Source organism: Equus asinus, chromosome 22 (assembly GCF_041296235.1).
Source record: "Equus asinus isolate D_3611 breed Donkey chromosome 22, EquAss-T2T_v2, whole genome shotgun sequence".
Classification (NCBI taxonomy): Eukaryota; Metazoa; Chordata; class Mammalia; order Perissodactyla; family Equidae; genus Equus; species Equus asinus.
This window is the reverse complement of record NC_091811.1, coordinates 15,722,679-15,748,416: the sequence shown is the minus strand read 5'-3', so window position 1 is coordinate 15,748,416 and position 25,738 is coordinate 15,722,679. Positions and strand designations below refer to the sequence as shown.

The 25,738-nt window shown below is 49.1% G+C and overlaps 1 protein-coding gene across 13 annotated transcripts in view; it reads left to right on the top strand.

Moving 5' to 3' along the window:
- The window catches only part of CRACR2A (calcium release activated channel regulator 2A), a 176,251-nt gene that overhangs the window by 52,214 nt on the left and 98,299 nt on the right, over positions 1-25,738 (top strand). Inside the window, exons 1-2 of one of the 13 annotated variants that reach the window (XM_070494917.1) lie at positions 826-918; positions 1,484-1,633. The exons of 9 other annotated variants lie outside the window; for them this stretch is intronic. The gene's annotated coding sequence lies outside the window, so the exon portion shown is untranslated. Of the gene's footprint in view, positions 1-810; positions 919-1,483; positions 1,892-22,370; positions 23,091-25,738 lie in introns of those variants that run through there. 3 more of the 13 variants (XM_044756332.2, XM_070494914.1, XM_070494915.1) reach the window with 3 other exon arrangements.

Below are 25,738 nucleotides of genomic sequence, written 5' to 3'. Positions count from 1 at the left end.
GATTCAGCAGGCACTGCTATCATTCCACTTTACAGAAAAATTAACTGAGGAACAGAGAGGCAAAGTATCGTGCCCACGGTCACAAGGCCAGTAAGTGGTTGAGGCAGGATTTGAACCCGGGCAGTTTGGCTGCTCCAGAGCCCAGGCCTTCAGCATCATACTGCTCTGGGCGTCTGCTCACCAGCAGCATCGGGACAGCAAAGATTCCTCTGCCCACTTCCAGGACTCAGCATGTGATCTTTGGGTCTTTGTTTCCCCTCCACAGCTGCTCTCATGGTCAGGTTAGTGTGACTCTGTCTGCCGGAAAGAAGAGCTGGTGGCTCCGGTTGTGGTGGTGGCAGAGGAGCACTGTGTGGTTTCGTCCTCTGCAGGCCCTGTACTTGCTCACACTGGTCTTGGCTGCAGGTCTCCAGGTTCTGATTGGTTCTTGCCTTGTAACTGCTGCTCTGCCCTTTCAGACTAGGTCACGAGGCCGTATGGACCCGGCTAGACATAGGCAGAGCCTCTTGAAGGCCACTGTTGGGACTGGGTTCCTGAAGTACCTCGTCTGCTTGGGCAACCCAAGGGGGCCACCCTCTGACGGACCCAGTTCCATTTCGGGCCTGTCCCAGCTTGAGGGGTATGAACTTTCCTTTCTGACAGATTCTCCTGCAGGCAGTGCCTTTCCTTCATCAGTTGGTTTTGGCTCCCAGCCCTGGCTTTCTCAGAAAGTCAGCGCGGATCTCTCTTCCCCCGCCTGTTTGTTGACACATCCTGGATGGGCTGGCCAAAGGAGGCGTGTACAGGAGCAGCAGCTCAGACCCCACCCCGGGCGAAGCTCTGGCATTTCTAGGAGATGCAGGCAGGTGGGAGCAGGCAGGTTTCCACATGCTTCAGGTGCCAAGGGCGTCTGTCCCCACTGAACCTGTCCTTATTCACGTAAGACACCTGCCATGCCCAGGGCTGGAAAGGGTGCATGGCTGGGCCTGAGATGTTGTGGCGGGTGGGAACTGTGCCCTATGCAGGGCGGCTTCCGTGGTGTGGCCCCCACCCCTGGTCTGTGCAGTGCTGTGCCCCACTGGGCTGAGAGGAAAGGTGAGGAGGGGACGCTGAGACACCTGCTGTGGGGTCGCCTGGGACCAGCCTGTGGGTGCCCTCCTCCCTGAGGCCGCATTTGCGTTTCTGGCCTCCTTAACTCCCTCTTTAACTCCCAGCAGCACCAGGGGAAGTACGGGGCTGTGTACAATGGCTCAATTACCAGCGCAGACAAGAGGAAAATCTCCTATTACCTGGGCAATTGGTTCATTTTCACTTTATTTACTTCAGAAACCACTCAGTGTCGAGCTCGGGGATTTGCAGGGGCCCGAGTTCTCCTGGTGAGCAGACGGGGCTTTGCCACACTGAGTCTGCATAACCACGCACCTTACCCGCTGGGCTGGAGGGCTGGCTTGGCGCTGAGCGGGGGGAGACCGACTTCCTGCAGCCCCACCCTGTATAAACACAGAAATTCGGGACCCTCTGCCCATTGTACCTCAAGACTGCATGCACAGAAATGTCCCGGGTGTGGCGGAGAACGTGGCGCGAATGAACTCATTCGATCCTTCCGGCGGCCTGTGGGACAGGTGCTCTTCTTTCCATTCTCCCCATTTTGCAGGTGAGGAAGCTGAGGCTCCGAGAGGTGGAGTAACTTGCCTGGGGTTATACAGCCAATGAGGGGCTGAGCTGAGATTTGAAACCAGGCAGCCTGGCCCCAGGGCCGTGTCCTCACTGCTCCTCAGCCTGCCCCTCTGCGTGCTGAGTTCACGGCCCAGTTCTGACTCCCACCAGTCATGTGTCCTCAGGATTCACCCTCTAAGCCTGAGTTGCTTCCCCTTCAATGAGAGGGGAATAATGACCTGCTGATCCATCTCAGGTGAGCTACTGGGTGTGAAAGGTACCGTGGTGAAGGCTTACGTGGCCCTGCCCGTCACGGTGCCTTTACCTGTTGAGACTTTGCTCTCGAGTTCTGTTGTCTGGGGGTCCTCCTTCCCTGTTGGTCCTTGTCAGCATGCTGAAATTCCCCAGAGGGCAGGGCCAGCCTCTCTCACCTCGTCAGCTTCTGTGCTTACTGAGCCCCCACTGTGCCAGCGAAGGGTCCCACGGGGTCTGGTTTAAGAAGAGAGGGTGTAGTCCCCTCAGCAGCATTCACAGTCCCCTTGGAGCGGTGGTCTGAAAGATGAGCAGTGCTGTTAGAGTTTTTGGCAAGCAGAGTCAACCCTATCTCTGGTGGCTTCATGGAGGAGGTGGGCTTTGAGCTGGACCTGGACGAATGGGTAGACTCTGAAAGGCAGGGAGGAAAGTGGAGGGTACTGGAGGTAGGGCCTGTGACAGAGTACAAAGCACAGTGGGCAAAGGTGTGTTGGCGGATGGCAAGAGGGCCCTCATGCTGGGACTGTCCCCAGTGGGGTCTATATCACCAACTCACTCTGTCCAGCTTCCAGCAGAACTCTCTCCCAGGGGCTGCTCCTGGGGCTGTTAATGACTAGAAGGTGGGGGACAACCAGCTGGGAGAGACTGTGGGGCCCCATGTGGTCGGGACCGGGCCAGGGGCATTTGCAGCAGCAGCTCCTAAGGCACAGAGACGGCCCTTCACTCTCTTGGTGAGGCGGCACTGGGTTGGCATGTCCTTCTGGGGACACGAATGAGTCAGAGAGGTCATGCTGAGGGGGTCGTTGGTGCTCACCAGAGAGACCACTCGTGTCTTCAGCCGGGCTTTGTTCTTCTGTGGGGGCAGAGCAGGCGGTTTGTCAGAGCTACCCTTTCTGTAGCCTGAGCAGGACTGAAAGTTAGGGGCGTTCTTCTGAACCCCTGCCCAGAGGAGAACATGGAGGGAAGGGAGGAGGTCCTTGGAAGTTTCCATCTGTTTCATCTGAATTATGGTCAGAAATTACTATCCGGGAGAAACCATCAGGAAAGACAAATTGTTCTGCATAAGAATCTCTAGATCTTTCTCTGGCGCCATGGTCTGTGGTGGCTTTGGTTTTCTAGTCTTCTGGGAGCTTGGATTAAATGGACACCCTGGATGAGGATCCGCTCCACTCGGTAGAGATCTCGACTCATGGGGCCTCTGGTGTGGTGTGTGGGTGCGTGGGCGCTGTGCTCCCTACAGAATCCCACAGAGAGAAGGCGACCCCACCTCTCCTAATTTAGGCTTCTTTTGTTTTGGTGTCTTCACTGGGCTGAGAGTTGGGTTTTAGGATACTGCTTTGTTTTGGAATTTTTTTGGTAACTTGGTCTTCTTTTGTTGGAGTAAAATATATGTAACATAAAGTTTCAATTTTAACCGTCTGAAGTGTACAGTTCAGTGGCATTAAGAACATTCAGAGTGTTGTGCGACCACCACCACCACCATCACCAGAACCTTTTTCCTATTCCCCACTGAGAGAGTTCAGTATTACCCTGGCTCCAGAGAGGCCCACTGGCCTGCTCTCTCTCAGCTTCCCTCGCCACAGTGGCCTTGCCCTCAGCTGCCCTCTCCACTTGGGCAGTCTTTCTGCTGCTATTTCTTAGTACTTTCTGGTTTTTTAATTCTCTGCTTCAGCCAAATGAGCCTCTGTGAGCCTGCCCTCCTTTGGACTGGGTTCTGTGCTAAGCGCTTTATACGGCGTCTCGTATATTTCTCCCAACAGCCCTATCAGGTGGTTATTATCATGCCCCCTTTCCAGATGAGGAAGCAGCAGCCGACATGTAATATCCCCAAGGCCACAGTCATTTCAGAGCCGGGATTTGATTCTGGACTCTCTGATCCTTCTTTCTTTTCCTAGATGGGAATGTCGTTGTATAGAACCAAGCGCAGCCAGCCTGCCTTGCACATTAGTGTCTCCTCTAGAAGGTTGTAAAATCTGCATGGATTTGCGTATGTATCATATGAACTGTTTTCTATTAGGATTCTTAGCTGGAGCCTTGAGTCAAAAAAGACTTGCTTGAAAATAGCTTAATTACATACCGTAGATAAATTGCTAGAGGAGTTTAGCAAACTGCTAAATTAAGCTTTTCAGCTAATTACACACATACTGTGAAAGTTGGAGTTTAGCTTTGACCTGGGTCCCTCCTCACGCGGACAGGTGCTGAATCTTCTCTGGCCGGCCGGGGCTTGATCACCGTGTCCGTTCTTGTTCTTGATCCTGAGTGGTTGTGCTTTTCTGTCCCCTCGGGGTGTCTTGCTGTAGCTTGACTCTGCATTTACTCAGGGCAATAGTTCATTCCCAGGGTGCTGTCATCCTGGCCGCCAATATGGCTGAGCGTTATTTCCCATTTCTCCAGCAGGCAGTCTTTCTAGCGTTCTTATCTTCTGCAGTGGGCCTCTCTGGTACCTTTCTCGTTGCTTGTCGTTACCCTCTCTCCGGACTGCGCTAGTCCCTGCTGTGTCTCCCAGAGCTCACATTTTGGCGTTCATCTTTATTTGGGAATCAGGGTTCTGGCCTCGCTGGATGTGGCTCACCTCTGTGAATGACATCAGTTGGAGAAGCAGCACCCAGCAGACTGGCACGGGGCCCAGGCATGATAATAAGGCACTTTACTGAGTGCCTGCCACATGCCAGCACTGTTTCTAATCTAGGCCCTAGCTCGTCCTTTTACAGATGAGGAAACCAAGGCTCCGAGGGGTTAAATGACTTGTCTGAGTTCACACATCTAGTTCTGGAATAGACATATAGATCACGGACGGCTCACCCAGGCTGCTGATCCCTCGGTACCAGACTGCCTCCCTGCAAAGGGCTGACCCCTTGGGTTGTGGGGTCTGCTTGATAACAGAGCCCTGTCAACACACCCGTGAAATGAGAGCAAGAATCCCCTGACTCCACACCCCGTGAGCTGCTGCAGGCACAGGCCAGTGAGAAATATAGGGGTGGGGAAGGCCAGTTAAAAAGCCTGCTATAGAACTTCTTTTTAAGGAATGCAATTTTAATACATTGAACCACAGCTTGAATCAGAAACAAAGACACAAAAAGGAACTAAGTTAAATGAATGTTAATGGAAAAAAATGACTAGACTTCCATTATGTAATCACACATTGTAAACTAAAAATACTTTTTAAACACGCAAGCCCTATTTATTGGAGTTAGAAAGGGAATAAAAAGCTCTAATATGTCCTGAATAGCAATCACTGTATATCACATACTACATCTGAATTTTCTGACACTTTAGGGGCTAAATCAATGTGGCTTTATTGAATGTGGATACCAAAAACAAAAACAAAATGAATCAACAGACACTTATGGAGCATCTACTGTGTGCAGTGCATCGTGCTAGGAGAAAGAACAAAGGCCATAATGCTGCTTTTGACAGCGTGTGTGACTGTGGCTGAGAGAATGGGGCGGACTGTGTCCTAGAAGGAAATGGGCTTCAGAGAGGGTAACAGGTCGGTGAGAGCTGAGCTGGGCTTCACGGACGGCAGAATCAGCAGACAGGTGGTGGCAGGGAGTCTGGGAGGAATGGTTGATGAGGGTCCTTAAGTCCATTTCAGTCGACGGGGCCTGAGGACCAGTCTGCATGGAAATTAAACCAGTGAAGTTCTGCTCAGGCCGTAAGACATGCCTTAACCCTACCAGTATTTCTAAGGGTCACCTCCTCTGCCTGCTGGACTTCACGTACTCAGTTTACCATCTAAAAGATGCAAGGAGCCAGGATGCGACTCTGGCCTCTCTGATCCTTCCTCTTTCATGTGGTCAGGGATGTTGCGTAGGATCAAGCACAGTTGGCCCTGCCTGGGCACGATTGTCTACCCTGGGAGGTTTCTAGAACCTGCACGGGTCGGGGGGTGTTCTATGGACCGTGCTCCATGAGGATGGAGACGGTGTTGAGAACCCTGCAGATGATGTACAGTGGGAGCTCGGGGCCACCCTCTGAGGCACACCATCTTGGTACAAAGTAACCCACCAGGAAGGCCAGCCGAGACGGATGGTGAGGAGAAGCCCGGTGATGCCTCCTTTCACAGCAGGCCCATGCTGAATTCTTTCACGTCTGCTGCCTCGGTGCTGTGCAGCCCGAGTCATAGAGCCACAGGCATCTTGTCACAGTTCACCCCGTCCGAGGCCTGGTAACTGGGCTGGGTCCAGCCCTGTCTGCCCCTGCCTGCCTGGGTCCCTGACTCGGTCGCTCCCGCGCAGCGTGCTGTGCTCTGCCTACAGCCTGCGCAGCCTCCAAGGCACTTTAGAAAGAGACGTTGACTGGCGCGGTGACAGCCACGGCCGCCTGTCTCACCCGCTTGTGGAGAGCACGCACGCATGCCGCTCCACTGCTGATGCGCTTAGCTGCTGAAATCCAGCGCCCGGGCCCGGTGAGTGCTCCCGAGTGCATTTTCTTTCTCGGGGCTGAGACACACGCTGAGTGACTACACCGTGTCGCACAACGTCCTGTTGCCTGCGCCATCTGAAGGCAGTGCCGGTCTGGCGCAAGGCTCCGTGCAGCCTTCAGAGGGTGCAGCTCTCCTGGCCCGGTCCCTGGGCTGGAGCTGACAGACGGGACGTCAGAAAGCTCGGGTGCTCCGCAGCAGGTGCTGGCAGGAGGGCTTCTCCGCTTGCTCACCGTGCCCTCAGGTGCCTCGTTGGTAAACAGCTGCCCTTCACATCTTTTAGGCATGTCAAACAGTGAAATAAAAAGTGACAATGTGAAAGTACTTTACAAAGATAAAGCCTTTTAAATGGGGCTGCTTCTGTCTTCTGCAGACAAGTAGTTTCCTTCTGTTCGCTGAGTTTGGCTAAATTAACCATTTGCTTCGTCGATCCGTGTGGTGTCATGTGGTTCCACGTCACATGTGGAGTCCGTGTCATAGGTTCACATGGTGTCAGCTCAGGCCTCAGTGCCTTTTACTAATAGGCTGAGCGTCACAGTCCAGTTAGGGAATCGAGGCTCGGCCAGCATCCTGTGGTCCAGAGCTCTCTCACCTGCCGCAGCAAGACTCCTAGCAGGAGTGGGAAGAGTGGGGGCTGACTGGGACCCCTGGGAGCCTGGGCTCTGCTTCTGTCCAGAACAGCATGGAGATGCCCCACAAGTCTGGTGGGGTCTGAGGCTTTGTTGTCTTCAAGAAACAATCCACAGGATGTCCTGATACGCAGAGCTTCTGCCCTCCCTGTGCAAATGTTTGCCCGGGGGTGTGGAGAGTGAGGTAAACACGGATGAGAAAGGTCAGAGGAAGCTGGGTGTCGGCGAGGGTGGATGGGTGTGCTCACACACCTGTCAGCTACACTTGATGTAGATTCAAGGCGACTCTGTTCACTGAGAGCCTCCCACGTACGAAGCCCTGAGCTATGAGATGGGAGTATTTTTTTTTAAAACTTTAAAAAATTTGTTTCCTTTTTCTCCCCAAAGCCCCCTGGTACATAGTTGTATATTCTTAGTTGTGGGTCCTTCCAGTTGTGGCATGTGGGACGCCGCCTCAGTGTGGCTCAGTGAGCGGAGCCATGTCTGTGCCCAGTATTTGAACTGATGAAACACTGGGCCGCCTGCAGCGGAGCACGCGAACTTAACCACTCAGCCATGGGGCCAGCCCCGAGATGGGAGTATTATTATCGTCTTTAATTTGGAGGTGAGGAACTGAGAAGCTAAGCAGCTTGCTCAAGGTCGCACAGCTAGTAAGGGTAGAGTCACAAAGCAAATGCAGACACTTGGACTGCAGAGCCCGTCTCTTAACAAGGAAGTTATATATCCTGGTCATGATCTTTTGTATGGACAAAGCTTTTTGCAGGTTACACAGCAGTCCCAGACTCCACTTTTAATCTTTACAACAATACAGGGAGGTATTATGCTGGGTGTTACACACCCGAGTGTGCATATTAAGTGAAATTGTACCTGTGGAAACACTTAGTAAATTGTAAGATGCTCTACAAATATAGTTATTGCCTTCAAATACAGGTGAGGAAAATAAAATCAGAGAGGTTAGGTGGCTTGCCTAAAGACACACAGGTAACAAGTGGCAGAGTAAGGATGCCAGCCCAGGTCTGAGAACTTCAGGACTCAAGCTGTTTGCTTCCTTGACACCATCAAGGAGAGATTGGTTGTGGGTTGTCTGTCCCCTCCTCCTGTCCCTCATGCACCCACCAAATTGTTGCCAAGTGAAAGTTAGGCAGAGAACCTGAAGGAGACTAAGCTTTTCTTAGCTGCTTTTTATCGCTTTGGTTTTCCTCTTCTTTTTAGTCCTGATGAACCTGAGAGCGCAGTCAGGGATGGCGCTGGGGAGCGTGTCTCAGCGTGGGGAGGGGGTGGGAAGCTGTGGCAGAGCGGTCCTCGCGCGTGGCTCTCCCCGCGTTGGTGGAAGGTCCCTGGGGAAGGTGGCGGGTGGGAGGGGCCATTTTGCCCCATGGATGGGTCAACGCGTGTTTCAGGTCCTCATAAAACTGTGAGCACACATTGCTTTAAGATTGTGAGTTAAACTGGAATCCAGGGTATGTCCCTGGGGCTGTGTGTACACATGCAGTGTTTTAAAATAAATCATAGCTGCTTTGTTTGAAAGATCTTAGACTTGATACTGAAAAGATGAAAAGAAAACAACCACTAAACATCAGCTCCATCAAGTAGCTTCATACAGTGCGAAAAAGGGCCAGGATTTTGTCTCACACCTGGAGCAGAGGGAGTCTGTGTTTGTAGCTAACAATGTGTTATTTACTTGATTATTTGTTAATTTTCAAAGAGATAAGAAATTAACATTTATTTTACACCTTCTAGATGCAGAAGCTATGTTGGAGAATTTATATGTGTTTGCTCATTTATTCCTCACAAAAACCTTGTTTAAGGGGCACTATTATATGACTTTTTAAGATGAGGATATCGAGATTCTGAGAGATTAACGTGTTCGAGTTTCCCCCACAGTAAGAAATGACAGCAAGATATGTCTGACTCCAAACCTGTGTTATTTCCTCAACAGATTGAGAAAATCCATTTCATTTTCTTTGTTCTTTGTTCTTTCTTTAATCTCAGATCTTCCATCTAGAATCTCTTTCCTCCCGTCTGAAATACACCTTTTAAAAAACGTCCTTTACTGAAGGTGTGCTTGTAAGAACTCAGCAAACGAGTTTTGTTTCTCAGCTCACGTCTTCATTTCTCTTATTCTTAAAGGGCGTTTTCTTTAAGTACAGAATTCTCAGATGATGGTTACTTTCTTTTAACACGTAGAAGGGATCCTGCTGCTGTCGCCTGGCTGGTAGCCATTGAAAGGTAACTTTTCTCTTTGGCTGCTTTTAGCATATTCTCCTTGTCTCGAGTGTTCTGCAGTCTGAGATGCAGCTGGTTGTGGATGTCTTTTCATTTATTCTTCTTGGGATTCGTTGTCATTCTTGAGTATGTGTATTGGTATCTTTCCTCACTTTTGGGAGATTTTTAGCCACTACCTGTACCAATGCTCTCTCCCTGTCTTTTACTTCTGGGACTCCAAAGAGATGTATGTTAGCCTCTACTTTTCATGTCTCTTAAGCTCTTTTTCACATTTTTCGAGTCTTTATGTGCTGCATTTTGGTTAATTTATTTTGCCCTGGCTTCCAGTTCACTGCTTCTTTCTCAGACTGTGTCTAGTATGCTATAGAGTCTGTCCACAGTCTCTAATTTCAGTTAATTTTTATTTCCAAAAATTCTCTTTGGTCAAATTTTCTTGGTTATTTCTCACGATTGTTTTGTTCCCTGTGCGTGTTTGCAAGCCTGTCTTTAATTTCTTTGATTACATTATACAGCATTCCTCCCTTCTCCATGGGAGATAAGTTCCGAGACCCCAGTGGCTTCCTGAAACCATGGACAGTACCGACCCCTATCTGTACTATGTTTTTTCCTATACGTATATACCTATGATAAAGTTTAATTTATAAACTAGGCATAGTAAGAGATTAACAACAATAACTAATAATAAAATAGGTCAATGATAACAATATAATGTAATAAAAGTTGTCATTGATTTCAGCAACCTCAGCATACGATTTTTTTTCTTTCCTCATTAAGTTGAGAACTTTGACATTTTCACTTAAAGGGAGCACTTTATGACTTCTCTTTGGCACATCTGAACTACCAGCATCACTACACTTGTGCTTTGGGGCCATTATTAAGTAAAATAAGGGTTAATTGAACACAACCGCTGCAATACCACAACAATCGATCTGATAACCCTGATGGCTACTAAGTGACTAACGGGCAGGCAGCATATACAGCCTGGATACGCGGGACAGAGACGATTCATGTCCCGGGTGGGATGGAGCAGGTTGGCATGAGATTTCATCATGCTAATCAGAATGGGACACTATTTAAAACTTATGAATTGTTCATTTCTAGAATTTTCCATTTAATATTTTTGGCTTACAGTTGACCACAGGTAACTGAAACTGTGGAAGTAAAACCGCGGGTAAGGGAGACTCCTGTAGTCATTATTATAGTCAGTACCTGATATCCCATTACCTGAAGAAAGCCCTGGCTGGTGAATTCCCTTCCCTTCTCACCAGTTCATCCATGCTTTTAGAAACATTGTTTTTTATATTTTATACAAGATTTTCAGTTGTTTTCTGTGGGAGGGTCAATCTAAGTACTTAGCCTGCCATAATGCTGGAAATAGAAGTCTAGCGTATTTATTTAAAATTGACAAAATTATGAGAGGGAAAAGTAATCCAGGGAAGGTTGGCCTTTGGGACCTAGAATTGCCCCCACTGCACTGAACGTGTTTTATGGAGGCCCTGAAGAGTGCGCGCTGTGTCTCAGTGAGAGGCCTGTCACAGCGTGGCTTGTCCAGCTGGAGTGGCAGAGCAATGGAGACTTGCTCTGCTCGGCACCCCAGCCCCAGAGGACGTGACCCGAAAGTACACGACCAAAAAAGAGGAGGAGATTTTCAGGACACTTCCTGTTAGAAGGAGTCATTTTATCTCTAAGGGGTGAGAGGCCCCCTTAGGAGAGGACAGCTTGGTGAGACTTGTCCCCCAGCTGCTGCCGTGAGCCCCCCCAGGGCCACTGCGACTTAGCCTTGTCTCTGCTTAGAACTCAGGGCACCTGTTCTTCCATCCCACTGGTCCTCTGGGAGTATCCAAACTGGATGTAGAGGGGACCACAGAGTCCAAGCCGGCCCCAACCCCTCCTTCTCCACATTTGTCAGATTCAGTCCCTTGGTTCTTTTGATTCCACCTTCTAAACAGCTCTAGCATCTGTTCCCTCGTGCCTCCTCATCTGCCACCACCCTGGGCCAGAGCACCACCGTCTCCTGCCTGGACTTTAATAATTCCCTAACTGATCTCCAAGTGTCTACTTCCTAACCCTCCCTCCCTCCCCAATGCGTTCCCCTCAAGTAGCCAAAGTTGTCTTTTAAAAAATGCAAATCAATCATCTCTCTCCCAACCTTTTAGGTTGATTTCCTATGTTTCCTATGTTCCTGTATTTCCAGTGATTTCCTATGACTGCTTGGATAAAGTCCCAGGTCCCTAACCTGGTCCATGAAGCCTGTTCTTTAACCTTGTTTCTGGCCGCTCCCTTCCCTGTTAGAGTTGTTCTAGCCCCTTGGTTTCCTTCCATTCCTTGAGCGCATGAAAGCTCCTTCTCCTTGAGGGTGTTTGCACCCGCCGTTCCTTCTTCGTGGAATGCGCTCCATCCCCTCTCGTCCCTTTCCTTGGCTCCCTCCTGCTTATCTTGCAGGAGCTAATTTAAGTGTAACTTCTTTCCCTCATCTTCTACGTTAGTCTTGTTGCTCTGCGCTCCCTGTGGCAAACGTTCCGCACATTCATGTCTTCATCAGGACACTTAGGTCAGGTGTGACCCCATCATTATTTTTGTAGTTTCTGTTCATTGCCTGCTTTTCCCCGCTACCTGGTAAGAGCTGGATTCGTGTACATCCTGCCTGTCACTCTTTCCCCAACCCAAAGCCCAGAGGCTGGCCTCTGGTAGATCTTGTTCATCTAGAGGATACATCTGAGAATGAATCCGCTTCTGCCTCCATCCCTCGACTGGAAGTACTCTTGCTGAGTTCACCTGTGACCTCCTGGTCGCTAAACTCATCGTTTCTCCTCAGTCTTCATACTTGACACCTCTACCATTGAAACCATTGCCAACCCTCTGTTTCTTTAAACATTCTCCAACTTTCCTCATCCTTTGATTTTGAGACAACATTCTTTCCTTTATTTCCTTCTACTTCTGTAAGCTCTGCTTCTAAGCCACTTTGCTGTCTTACTTTGGGTGTCCCTTAAAATTTTAGTGTCCTGCATGATTCCAGCCTTCGCTCATTTCCCTCCTACAGTCTGTGAGCAGCCTTAACTTTATCTATGGCTTCAACCATCGCATTTATGCTGGTGAATCCCAAACCTGTATGTCCAGCCCCGACCCCACCCCTAAGCACCAGATCCTTCTTTCTCATGACATTCTGAAATACCTGCATCCTAATGTCCCATGGACATTTCAACCTTCACTTTTCCCAAGTGGAGCTAATTATCTTCTTTGCTATACTTGTTGCTCTTCCAGCATCTCCAATGTGGCTAAAATAGTTTGACTACCTACCTAACCTCTGAAGCTAGAAGCCATGGAGTCATCCTGGATACGTCTGCCGGCTCCATATCGCGTGTCAGCTGTTCTCGTACTCTGCCTCTTAAATCTGTCCTCATTCCTCTTCCCTCTGCCCTGCCACCACCTAGTGCAGCCCCTACTGTTGTTTATCTGAACCATCGCATCATCTCTTACCTGGGCTCCTTCCCTCTGGCCTCTGCCCTCTCTGGTCCATTCCTACCATGAATGCCAGAGATCTCACCCCAAAGAACAAAGCTTAACCATGCCGCTTCCTGCTTCACCTCCCGCCTTTCTCCCTCACGCCCGTGCAACGGAGCCCATCCTCCTCAGGCTGATAGGCAAGGTTCTTCATAATTTACCTCATCTTTCTGGCTGACTTTGCTTCTCTTCCCACCATTCATATTCCTCGGAATCTGCCCCCCCTTCTCATTACATATTTATGGTGTCGAGCAGGGGTTCTCAGATGTTACTGGGCATTGGAATCATGTGGAAGGCTTTGTTAAAACGCAAAATGCTGGACCTCGCCCCCAGAGGTTCTGAGTCAGTAGGTCTGAAATGAGGCCCAAGGTCTGAATTTGGAACAGGTTCCCAGGGGCTGCTGGTGCTGCTGTTCTGGCGAGCACTGTGAGAACACCGGTTAGACCGCTAAAGAGTGTGAGCCCAGGAGCACTGCTGCCTGGGCGCAAATGCTGCCTCTGCCGCTCGCTTCCTGTGTCCCTTAACCTCTTCATGCCTCAGTTTACTTGTCCATAAAACGGGGCTAATAATATAAACTACCTCTTAGGCTCTGGGGGAGAGTGAGTTAACACTCAGAAAGCACTGACAGCAGTGCTCAGGTCACTGTGAGCGCTCAGGGTGTGTCAGCGGCCACCATTGTTATTTTTATTCTTGTTCCTATCCTTGGGTGTGAGGTCCGCCTCCCTCACTCTTTTTTGCTCACAATTTTCTACTCTTCCTTCAAGAATTAGTTTCCTTTCTGAGGTGCTGTTGCTTACACTCCCATGCGCCCAGGCCACCCTCGCCTTCTCCTTTGTGCTCACACAGCCATGGGGCACGAGCTGTCCTAGCATCTGCTCGCGGCTCTTCCCTGCTTACCAGGAGCGGCTCTCACCCGCTGTGCATTCTTCAAGGCTTCATTTTTAGTCTGTCTGGTACAGCGTAGGAAAATATTTCTTAATTAAATGACTGAATTGGCATATGTTGCAGAATTGATTACTGCAATGGAAAGATGGTAAAATGTGTCAAGTCTGGGGAAAGGCCTGAATACCAAGAAAAGGTGGGGAGAAAGAATGGTGTGGGAGTTTGGGAATGCTGTAGTCAGTACAGTGGGGTTGCGCTTCAGGAATGTGGTCCTGTGGTCTCGGGACCATCTGAGTGCACACAATTTGGGATAATCTTAGCTGTCAGTAGCAAAAAAATCCCAACTCAACGGCCATAAACAATCTTGACATTGATTACTTACGTAAGAAGAAGTCTGGAGCAAGAGTGACGCCAGGGTTGTTTAATCCAGTGTTCAATGATGTCATCAAGGACCAGGTTCTTTCTATCCTTCTCTGCTCTTCCCTCATGTTCCCCTGTCATGGTCACAGTGTAGTTGCAGAAGGTCACAGTGGGGCTGAACAAGACAACATCCAAGAGACGAGGAGGTTCTTTCATCCTCTTTTTTAAGAGCCAGGAAAATATTTCTAGGAATACCTCCAGGACCGCCCCAGTGTCTCAGTGACCAGAGGCGGGTCAGAAGCTCACCTCTAACCTGCCCTCTGGCGAGAAGCCTGGGTTTGCTTTGACTGGATGAGGCCGCTGAGCCGGGCATGTGGTCGCTTACCCTGAGTGGTGAACACACCTGGAGTTCTGTTAGAAAGGAGGAAGGGAGAAATGGATGTTGCTCAGTGAAGCAACAGCGTCTGCTTCAAAGCCTGACCAGACCCAGCTGGTGGTTTATCTAAGTCACAAGATGGAAACTAAGTGACTTGGAAGGTCTTTTCTCCCCTGAGCATCTATGATGACTTCCTTGAAATCGAAGTGAGGAGACCTTCCCTCTGTCTGTTCCAGCTGCAGGTCATGCCCTGACCACAGCTGCCCTGCAGGAGACTGGCCCAGAGCCACACTCTGGTCATCAGGCTGCTTCTTGAGGGTGGGGCAGCAGTGACTTACCCCTCTTCCTCATGAGCCCAGCCTGGCTCTCCACCTGGCACTCAGCACGGCCGCGTCTCTTCCTAAGGACAGAGCTGCAGGAGGAGCCCCGGGGCAGCCAGCCCCCAGAGACCTGGGCTTCAGAGGGCGCTCCAGGAGAGTTTAGTCCAGGTGTGCTGCCTCCCCCACCGCCAGGTGTGTAACTGGACACGAGGCTTGCTTATGGTAAGAAAGCGAGTTCCTAGAGGCCGAGGGTAGTGGGAGCAGCCACCTGCCAGAAGGCTGGGCCTGGTAAGGAGGTGTTCTGAATGATGATGCGGAGGGCTGTGTCTGTGCTAGGGCTCTCTGATTTTCTGTAGCCCCTCTTAAAAACTGTTAGTCAGCTTACCAAAGTGGACTCCCAAACCACATCGATCTGTGTTTTCTGCATGTCCGATCCCTGGAGAGCTGCAGGATAGGCTTGTTGTCCCTCGAGGGTCTGCCTGTCTGAACAGAGAAAGAAAGCTGGTGAGAACCCAATGGGAGAGGCTTCAAGCAAGGGCAGCAGATAACGATCCTGGAAAGCAGTGGGTGTCCGCAGTGGGCAGGAAGTTTGCGTTCTATGCTAGGAGCAGAGGGGACATCTTTCAGAAACTGTCTACTAGCCTGACACTCTAAAGTTTTCCCAGTTCTTCCAGACACACGTGTCAGGAGCAGCTAAAGTAAAATACAGCAGATTGACCCCGGCCGGCAGGGCGGTGGAATTTAGTCACGAGAGACTTCTGTGGTGTCCGTTGGGGTGAAGTAACGCTGATCTGGCCTTTATGATACGTGTCATTCGATTTTATGCGTCTGTCTGAAATCTTCCATCAGATTGTCAGCTCCTTGAGGGCAGTAATAGGATATTTTATTTCTCCTCAATTCTTCACAGGGTCAGTACTCAGTCATTATTTACTGGTTGATTTTTCACTGCATAGCTATGTAATGAAAATAAGCAGTTGAGATCCTAGAATTTTCTTTCACTTGGGCAGAGTTGTCATCGGTATCTCGAGCACCTGCTGAGGTGGACAGTGGCCGAGTGTGTTCCTTTCCTACGGCTGCCGGGACAAAGCACCACAAACTGGGTGATTTAAAGCAACGGAGGCTCATTGTGTCACAGGTCTGGACGATAGAAGTCTGAAGTCATGGTGTTGGCCGGCTGTGCTCGCTCTGACCCCTAGGAGAAGTGTTGCTTGCCTCCTCCTGGATTCCGGTGGTCTGTCAGCAGGCATTAGTGCTTCTTGGCTTGTAGCCGCGTAATCCAAGCTCTGCCTTCGTTGTCACCTGGTGTTCTCCCTGCGGCTCTCTGTCTTCACATGACCGTCTTCTTACAAGGGCGCCAGTCACATTAGGGTAGGGGCCCACCCTACTCCTGTGTGACCTCATCTTAACTGATGACGTCTGCAATGACACTGTTTCTAAATAAGATCCCATTCTGTGGCGCTGGGGTTAGGACTTTGACATGTCTCTATTTGGAGATCACCGTTCAAACCCAGGGCACCAAGTCAGCTCATTCACAGTGACAAGACTAGGACCCAAGGGGCCGGGGTGCATAGTAACACTGTCCCTTGGTGCTGACTGGAAGGGACAGGGAGAAGAGTGAGCAGGGCACGTGTCCTCTGTTCTGTCAGCATTCTCCAGGGAAGTTTGTTTGAGCTGGGCCCAGCTGGACACACCATGATACTGCACTCCGGGGGAGGAGCTCCACGCTCCTATTGCTCCCTCTTTTTATAGGACAAGTTGGGGAGAAGCCTCGACAGAGGGGAGCAAACAGACCATTTGGGTTCCAGGCAGCCTTAACTGGGGAGCAAAGTGAAGGAGCCCCACCTCATCCTGTGGGAAGTTGTACCCCCTTCCCCTGGGAGAGGAGGAGCTATGGGATCCAACCAGCTCATTGCCGGGCAATTCAGAGAGAGTACCCAATGCTAGATATGGAACGACCTGCTTGTCTCCAAACCTAGTAGAACCTGGACCCCATGTGCCAACGTCCTGTCTCCCCAGTGTAGGACCCCTGAGTGCAGACGTTGTAAACCAGAGGCCCACAGGCCACTTGTGGTGTGTAGATGTTTTGTTCACAGTGTTTTCATAGTACTTTTTTGAATAAGCAATACATTCACATAGTTCAAAAATCAAGTCATTATAGAAAGATATCTAGTGAAATCTTATCCTGGCCTCCATCTGCCTGAACTGCCCCCTCCCCAGTAACCACTTTTATTAGTTTCTTATACATCCTTCTAGAGTTTCTTATTGCAAATACATGTCAGTACAAATATATATTCTGCCTTCACCCCTTTCTTTCGTATGTAGTTATAATACACTATACACACTTTTTTTTTACCTTGCATTTTTCACTTAATTTATCTTGGATGTCTTTCCTGATCAGTATGTCGAGAGCTTTCTCCCTCTTTTTCACAGGGGAATAATATTCCATTGTATGGATGCATCATAATTTATTTAGTTATCTCCTACTGATGGACACAGGTTGTTTTCAGTCATTTGGTGTTTATTACAAGTAATGCTACAGTGAATAAAACTGCCATTTTGTATTGTACCTGAATGTGTATAATTTAGAAATTCTGAAATATTTTTGAATTATCAAAAGGACTGGCGACACTGGGTTCTAATAACTGTGTTGACAACTGGTTGGATTGAGTAGCGGCTGTCACTAAGGGTCCCTAACAGTAAGACGAGCCTTCTCCCATTTGACGTTTCCCCAACACCTCTCACTAAGTCTCTTCCATTAAGGCTGAGTATTGACTGCCACTGAACGTCATGATGGTGCTGTTTTTCTTGTACTAGATTCAGAAGGAAGAGGAAATCACTCTTGTATTCATGTCTCTCCCAAGTGGGAAATGAAAGCCAAGGAGGCTGTCTTTTCAAGAGGAAAGGGAGAGGGCAGATTGCTTTGTGGATGTGACTCTGCTTCGTCCATGCCTGCCGAGCTGGCTGCTCTGCGTTGCTTGCCTGGCGCTTGCATCTGCAGCCCTGCCAGGTCACGGCCCTGACGTGCTTGTCCGGAGCAGAGGGAAAGGATGCTGCTCGCTGGTTGCTTCAGCACCGCCTGGATTGCTGCTCAGAGACCGGTAATAAAAACGAAGGAGACAGTAAAAAAATATTGTTGTTACATGGATTATCTCATCAGAACCCCATGAGGACATGATATTCCTATTCTTATTTTATGGACAAGGGAACAGTGACAGAGTGAAGTCACATGACCAAGATTCATAATTCACGCATGGCAGAACTGGTATCTGAACCCAGGAATTGCTGGCTCTAGAACCTGATGTTTTAGCTAATATATTATGCTGCCTCCAAAGTCTTAAAAAAAAGATGTGGTTTACAGTGATACCTCTCATATTTTAAGTTTATCATCAGTGGTGGCATGGCAGTGATGGTCCTGACAAAGATAAGAGAGCATCTCTGAAAATGGGTGAGGTGGTGGCACGTCCCAAAGAAGGTGTATACCGAGAATGCACTTTTGTTCTCCTCACAAAGCTGCTCCTTTATGGTCTGCCACATCGGATAGAGTGGAATTGGTTCCATTGCCCCCTTTGCTCTTTCAATCTCCAAACATTTATGGCGCCATCTCTGAATGAAAGGCCGTGTGCCAGGTGTTCGATAAGATGAATGAGCCACACCCTAGTCCTTGGAGCCTAGTTAGGACACGTCAACAGAAGCAGTAGTGCCACCCGGTTGATGTGGTATTGGAATGACATGGATGTGTCAGGCTGGGTCCTGAATGTGATAGAAGAGATGGATTCACTGTGGAGTGACAAGGCGGGTGGTTTCCAGTTGTCCTGGGTCTTCATCATTTTACGTTGCTTGATGGAGGAAGGAAGCGAGGGCCCGGAAGTGGAGGCTGTGAGCTAAGGTGTTGAGCCATCCTGCCCACAGCCCAGGGTGAAGCTTACGGTGGCTGCAGCTCTAGAGGCCATGGGCTCTCTGGAGACAGGCTCAATCAGGGTTGAGAGGTGGGCTAAAGGAAACCTCCTTTCCCTTTGTTGCTCCCCATCTCAGCTTTCCTCATTCCTGGTCACTTGTTTAGTGGCTGAGCTGGGCTGCCCCATGGGGCACTTCCTGTGGCAGTTAGTGCTCTTCTCCAGTAAAGGACTGTTAGGCCCAGCCAGCTGAGGGCTGTGGAGGGCCGGGAGGGCTACAAAGATAACAACAGGGCACAGTTCGTAAGTCACCGTCTTTGACCTGCAGCAAAAGGATCTGCAGACAGGGTCTTGTCACAAGGAAGCTCCTTTCTTGGCTTTTTATGGTTACCGTTTATCTTTCTTCTCCCCCAAGTTTGCATGCAACAGCATCTGTCATCTCTGTGGTTGTCTTAGAACAACTAGGGGTTTCTGCTTTTTATTTATTCTTTCTCTGAGTGTGACGCTAACCACAGCAGCCGCAGGGCAGAGGGTTGGGGAGGGAGCCAGTTGCTTTTCATTCAAATGCTGTGATCTTTGGTGCAGCTGGTGTTAATAGTGAAATTTACAAAACAGGTATTGAAACAGTTCAAGCGACTGCTGGGGATCTGTTGCTTGTGGGTCCATGGATGAGTAACAGAAACCAGTTGTTCTCTGGTCAAAAAGGGGAATTCAGAGTCCTGCTGGAATACAGACAACAGGCATTTCTAGGGCCACAGCTATGTGTGTTTCTCTGTACTGGCAGCTGTGTGGAGACACAAGAGAAGAATCCCATACCCTTCTTGTCCTCAAGGAACTTAGTGACAAGAAGAGGAGAAAAATACACAGTCAACCTGCCCTCTTGGGCCTGTTTTGTCATTCAAGAAATGAACGAGGTCGGGTTTCGTCAGTGTTCCCAGTGGAGTCAGTACTGCCCCCTAGAGTGTGCCTACGAATCACCTGCAGGTCTTGTTCACATTCTGACTCTGTAGGTCTAGTCCCAGGCTTAAGATTCTGCCTCTCCCGAGATCTGCCGACTCCCCGGTGATGCTCCTGGTCCAACGACCATAGTGCTTTGAGTACTGAAGCCCTAAAGGGCATTTTGGAAATCTGTGGGGTAGCTTTGAGTGCCACACGCTGGAGAGATGCTCCCGACATTTTCTGGGTCGGGGCTGGGGACGCTAGTTGTGATTCCATATGTGGTGGTTGACCTACCCAAACTCAAGCCATTACAAATATAAATCAGTAATACCTTCCCACATAGTAATACTGAGAAGTTTTCAAAGAAGTTATGCAAAAAGCCCAGTAATTTAGGAGACAGTTGTTTTGGGAAGAGAAGCCTAAATAAAATAAAGTCTTGAAACGATTGGATAATTTCCACATTCCATACGTTCTGTCCAGATTAGAGCATTTCCACACATGCGTTTAACTGAAAAGGGTTTCAGTGAAACATGCAGTCAGTGCAACAGCAAGGAAACCCCGTGCAGATTTGTGATAGGAGATCCGAGACTGTGTCTAACGGACTTGGACACAGGACAGCATACTATTAAATTAGCAGAGGTGCGTGAAATGTCACCATCTCAGCAAACTTCTTTATAAAAGCTGTTTTTAAAATAGTTTGTGTTCTAATATGTATGTATATTTGTAGTACAATGGTAAGAAATCTCTTGCAAAAATTAGATATTACAATGATTTACTTTGGGGTTGCTTTGGTTTTTCACCCTTACTCTGATAGTCTCCTTTTTTCCAATCCATCCTCCTGTCTCCATTGCCTAAACAAAAAGGATATCATTTCCAAGGTTTTTTAATGCTAATGACGGAATGTGTGCCTGCACTCCCTGGGCGGGACTTCCAAATTGGAGACATGTTTTCCATACTTTGTCACTGCCCTGTCCCATGTCCCAGCATAATAAATTATTATGACATTATACATATGTATAAGGCTTAGCTCATTCACAAGAACAATATACTTCCTTGTTTTCTCTCCGTCCACATCAGTAATTTGCTTTGGCATGCGAATTCTATCTCAGTTCAGACTATTTCCTCCTTCCTGTTATCAGATACAGATGGGTAAGTGGGTTTGTTATTTCCATCCTAACATTTTTCATTGTGTTGTCCTCTGCTCTTTGATTTCCTCGTAGTCCTTGTGTGGAGCGTTCAGTCGAATGTTGTGCATTACAAGGAGGTGTGGGCCTTGGCTGTTGCATATGTGTTCCAGTGCAGCCCTGCAGGGGCATATTGAAATGTTTGTTATTTCATTATAAATTGCTTTCCTTTTCTCTCCTTTATATTACAGTTTGAGCTCAATTAAGCATACGGGTCAACTAACTGACCTCGGAGTTGCGTTTCAGGCAGTAAAGAGGGCCTTTCTGAATATTTTTGTAAAAATGGAGTGTTGATGGGAGAGGCTGGAGCCCCACTGGTTTAAATGAGCTCTAAGGCCTCTGACATTCTCAGAAAACAGTAGATGGCTGTCTGATTTGTGACTAAATCAAAAATAATCCTGGAGAAAGCGATGAGTGAAAGTTGCTATCGCCTGTCATGTCTGCTTGGTGAGAGACTGTGAGACCTTGAGCCTTGAAACAGGCTATACTTCAGAAACTGGGAGACTTAAAAAAAGCAAAAACAAACAGAAAAAAACCCCACACACACTTTACACCTTGACCCCACGCAGGATCATTTGAAACTGAATCTCTGGAGGGAGGCCCAGGTATCTGGGGTCTAAACATCTCCCCAGATGATTCTAATGAGCTGTGAGGGTGAGAATCCCAGCCTGCAGGGAAGTAAATGCTGAAAAGATGGGTCCACGTTCTAACTTCCAGAACCTATGATTGTGACTCTATCAGAAAAAACGGTCTTTGTAGACATAATTAAGTTACAGATCTCCAGATGAGATCATGCTGGATTATCCAGGTGGGCTACATTCAATGGCAAGTGTCCTTATAAGAGGCACACAGAAGAGAGACAGAGGAGAAGGCCATGTGAAGACAGGGGCAGAGACTGGAGTTATGCAGCCACAAGCCGAGGAACGCCTGGAGGTACCGAAAGCCGGAAGAAGTAAGGAATGAATTCTCCCCTAGAGCCTTCGGAGGGAGCGTGGCTTGGAGGGAGAGTGGCCCTGTGGACACCTTTATTTAGGACTTCTGGCCTCTAAAACTGTGAGAGAGTAAATTTCTATTGTTTTAAGACACGTAGTTTTTGCTAATTCATTATGGCAGCCCTGAGGGAACTAATACACTGCTGAAAGTGTGGATAAAATTTGGTGGGACGGAAGGTATATAGGAGTTTTTCAGATATGGAAGCAAAATGAGTGACAGCAAGAAGGCATGGCTGGGGGTAGAAGGGGAGGCAAGACAACTGGACTAGAGAGTGACTTTCCAAGAGGCGTGGGAACTAATTCTGTGGAGAGCCTACCAGAGAATTCCTGGGTGTAGATGATTCCTTTCCTAGGAAAGATGCTATCCTCTCCATTCTGTCCTGTCATATCTCAGGGAATAGCATTCTGTACTTCCTTAGACCACAAAAGGCCCAAGAAGCCTGGGAAGGGAGTTTGCGCTTCCTTCCACAAGCATGGGAGCTGCTGAGGAGGGAGCAACCTGGCAATGCTTTAGGGAGGCCTGCCTGCCTCTCCTGGGTTGCATGTCTGAATAATTGGCGCCTGCTGCTGAATCGTATAAGTGGTCACTGAATCCATTCTGCTCTCCACCTCTCCCCGCCGCCAGCAGTCCTTCTGTGCAGCAGTGGCTTGATGAGTGTGAGCAGAGCCATTTGTTTCCCAGCCTTGGAAGTCTGGGTGATATTGCTGTCATCGTTGGGTGGGTCTGCCAATGTCTTAGAAGTTAATCCCTTCTGCAGATCCCTGAATGAAGTCACATCACTTCTGATGAACTCCAGAGGGACCATCCTCAGCCCACGTGTCGGAATGAGAGCAGCCAACCTCGAAGCCCACACAGTGCCAAGTGCACTTCCTTAATGACCAGCCAGTTGTCTTGTGGAGGCATCTCAAGAGCACTGCAGGATGAAGCACGCACCCATGCCCTACTTTCTGCAAAACGAAGCAAGGGAAACTTTCATTAACACTGCCTGTGAAATCAGAGGCCTCCCTGAATTTCCCCAGCTGGCGCAGCAGGAGCCGAGAGTGCCTGCACGTGAACTCACTAGTCACATCCTGGATCTTGTGTGTGCATTTCCCAGGCATTGATTGGAACCACTAACTCAGGAAGGGCCAGCAGCGTGGGAGCAGAGAGGTCACCCTGAGCATGACTGCCTCAAGGGTGGAGGAGGAATTATGTGCTGCCTGGCAAGAACCATCTAGGGACTGCAGGGCACTGAGCTGGGGTGGGGGTGGGGGCCCAGAATGGATTCGGCGAGAAGAGGAAACAGGGGAGCAACCGACCCATGTTATTTTTCACCTTCAACTTTCAACTGTCAGCTGTGCTGGCGATTTAACATGCCCCATTGTCCCAGAGATGAATGAAGGGCGTAGGAACTCCTTCGTTTCGTTTTCTGGGGATCAATGTCTTTAAAGGAAGGAGATCACTTTCTTCCGGGGACACCACGCTGTGACACTGTTAGGTCAGTGGCTACTGTTTTAATGTTGAGGGAGATGCTACAGAATGCTGGGCACAGGTCAGAATGGAGCTGCCGGCCTGAAGGAGTAATTTTGGGATTCCCCTGGATAGAATGCCCTGGTAGAGCACCCATCCCTGCCCATTATGGATTGTGAAGATGAAGGGCATCTTCAACTGAGATGTGGGGCCGAAGTTAGGGAGCAGGGATGGAGGACCATTGCTCATGTTAAGTCTCACTGGGGCACTTAGCTGCCCCCTCCCGAGGGCTTAACCTCGCTGTGACCCCAAGGCAGACGACCAGTGAAGATGTTTCCAGTTGAGCGGTAGAGCATTGGGAATGCAAATATTCAAACTTTCAAACCCTCCACCTGACACCTACTCTTATTTGCAAGAAAACCTGAGGGATTTTCCCAGGGTGGGTGGAGGGGCGGGTAAATCTGACACCGGCTGACCTCCTGACTGCAGGGGGCAGCAGTGGGCTCCAGAGAGCCAGCGCTGGTGGAGAAGCCCTGCGTGATGGGGAGACCCGAGCAGGCTGCTCACCCGCAGGTGGTTCCACCCCGCGGAGGGGCGTTCCAGAGAGCAGCCTCAGTCTGTTCTCTGTTCGGCAGACACTGCGTGCTGCTTCATGCTCAGCGCTCTAGGAAGGCACTGGGATATACCACTGGGAACAAGACAGACAGGCCCTGGCCTCAGGGAGCAGGCCTGCAAACACTAAAGAAGAGAAAATCACCCTTAAACCCAGTAAACAGAGATAATCACTATCAACATTTGAGGTGTATTTCCTTCCCATCTTTTTCATCACATGCGCACGCACACACACACACACACACGCTTTTCTTACTGCCTTTCCTCATTCTGCCTTACATTTTAGTTTGTCGCATGCATCTATCTCCATTAGACCGTGAGCTATTGGAGGACACAGATAAGGTGTCACTTGCTTTTTATCCCTGTTACCTAACACAGCCTCTTGCGCCAGGAGCCCCTCTGTCCGTGTCAGCGCGGAGAGCCACGAGGCAAGTCTGTCTGGCTTTGGAATGCAGCACATCGCGATTTTGAGGAAGGGATTTTGTGCTGGTGCTTGCTGCTCGCTGCCGACTCTATGCATTCCACAGGCCCTGGGCACTGCTAGCCAGCCTGCCACTCGGCGGGGCGGCTGGGGAAGGGAACAGAATGACATGGAGATTTCACAAGTGGCTGAGACACGGGTGGGTGATTAAGTGTGTTCTGCCTCTTGCGTGGGGTTGAGTCGAAAAGAGCTCTCCTCCTGTTATTTCTCTGAGGCCCTTTTCTTGCTTTAGAAAGACACAGTTGATTCTGGCAAATCTTTCTTTATCCTTTCTGATCAAAAATAGTGTTTCACCCAGGGAAGGTGGGTGAGATTTTCTTCTCTGAGAAATCAGTTTGGGCCCTAAAATACTCTTTGCTTAGATTGAAATTCAAGAGGCTCTTGAGCTGGGCTTGGAAGTGGAATTAACACAGGCTGTTTTCCAAAAAGCTCAGTGTGAGGAGGCTGGGACCAAGTCAGGAGGGGAAGTCACTCAGCGGGCCACAGGCGAAAGTACGGCAGAGCGCCTGGGGGGTCTTCAGGGGAGTCAAAGTGGCAGGAGCTGTTCACAGAGCATCAGGACCCCTTCAAAGCATATGTGGAAAACGGGAGAGGCCGGTGGGAGATTGAGTGCTTTCCTTTTTTGGAGCAAAATTTAGGAAATTCATAGGTCTTGATGGTAACAGAACAGTAAAAGCAGATACAAGGAAGACAAGCCCAATTGCCTTCTGAGATTTTTATCTGAATGTGGTAGGATGTTTGTTATTTAGATGTCTTTTTTTCTTTAAAGGATACGTGGCATAGCAGAAGCTATTTCTAGAATTAAATATCTCTGAGGGAATTTCATTATAAGATCAAGGAAAAAGTCTGCAAGGTTTTGGCTTCTGATGAAAAACATCTAAAACCAAGTAAAATCAAAAAGAACCCTTAAACAAACAAATTGCTGATTTGAGTGAGGCAAAGAAATCTCAGCCGGAGGACCCTCTCTGGAGCCCACGATTGGAGAGAGGGGTGAGGGGATGTTTAGGGCTAAGTCTCTGTGAGGCAGTGACCTTCCGGGATGGGATTTCCTCTCTCTAAACGCCAGGAAAAAGAGATGATGTAGACAGAATCTGGTGGTTCACACAGAGCAAAACAGGAGAGGGGGAGCGCGAGGCCCAAGGGGGCCAAGTGACTTGCCCAAAGTGAGGACATTAGGGGTAATGTGGGGGAATATGCTTTTTTTTTTTTTTTTTAAAGATTTTATTTTTTCCTTTTTCTCCCCAAAGCCCCCCAGTACATAGTTGTGTATTCTTCGTTGTGGGTTCTTCTAGTTGTGGCATGTGGGACGCTGCCTCAGCGTGGTCTGACGAGCAGTGCCATGTCCGCGCCCAGGATTCGAACCAACGAAACACTGGGCCGCCTGCAGCGGAGCGCGCGAACTTAACCACTCGGCCACGGGGCCAGCCCCGGGAATATGCTTTTTAAAAAACACCCCAAATCTAGTCTTCTCTCTGCAATTCTAAATTGCCGTGGGAGGTCAAAAGGAGGGCATAGGTTTGGGTGGCACTTGGTTTGAATCTGGCTGTTTTTGGACAAGTTTTTAATATTTTCTCCAGGCTCAG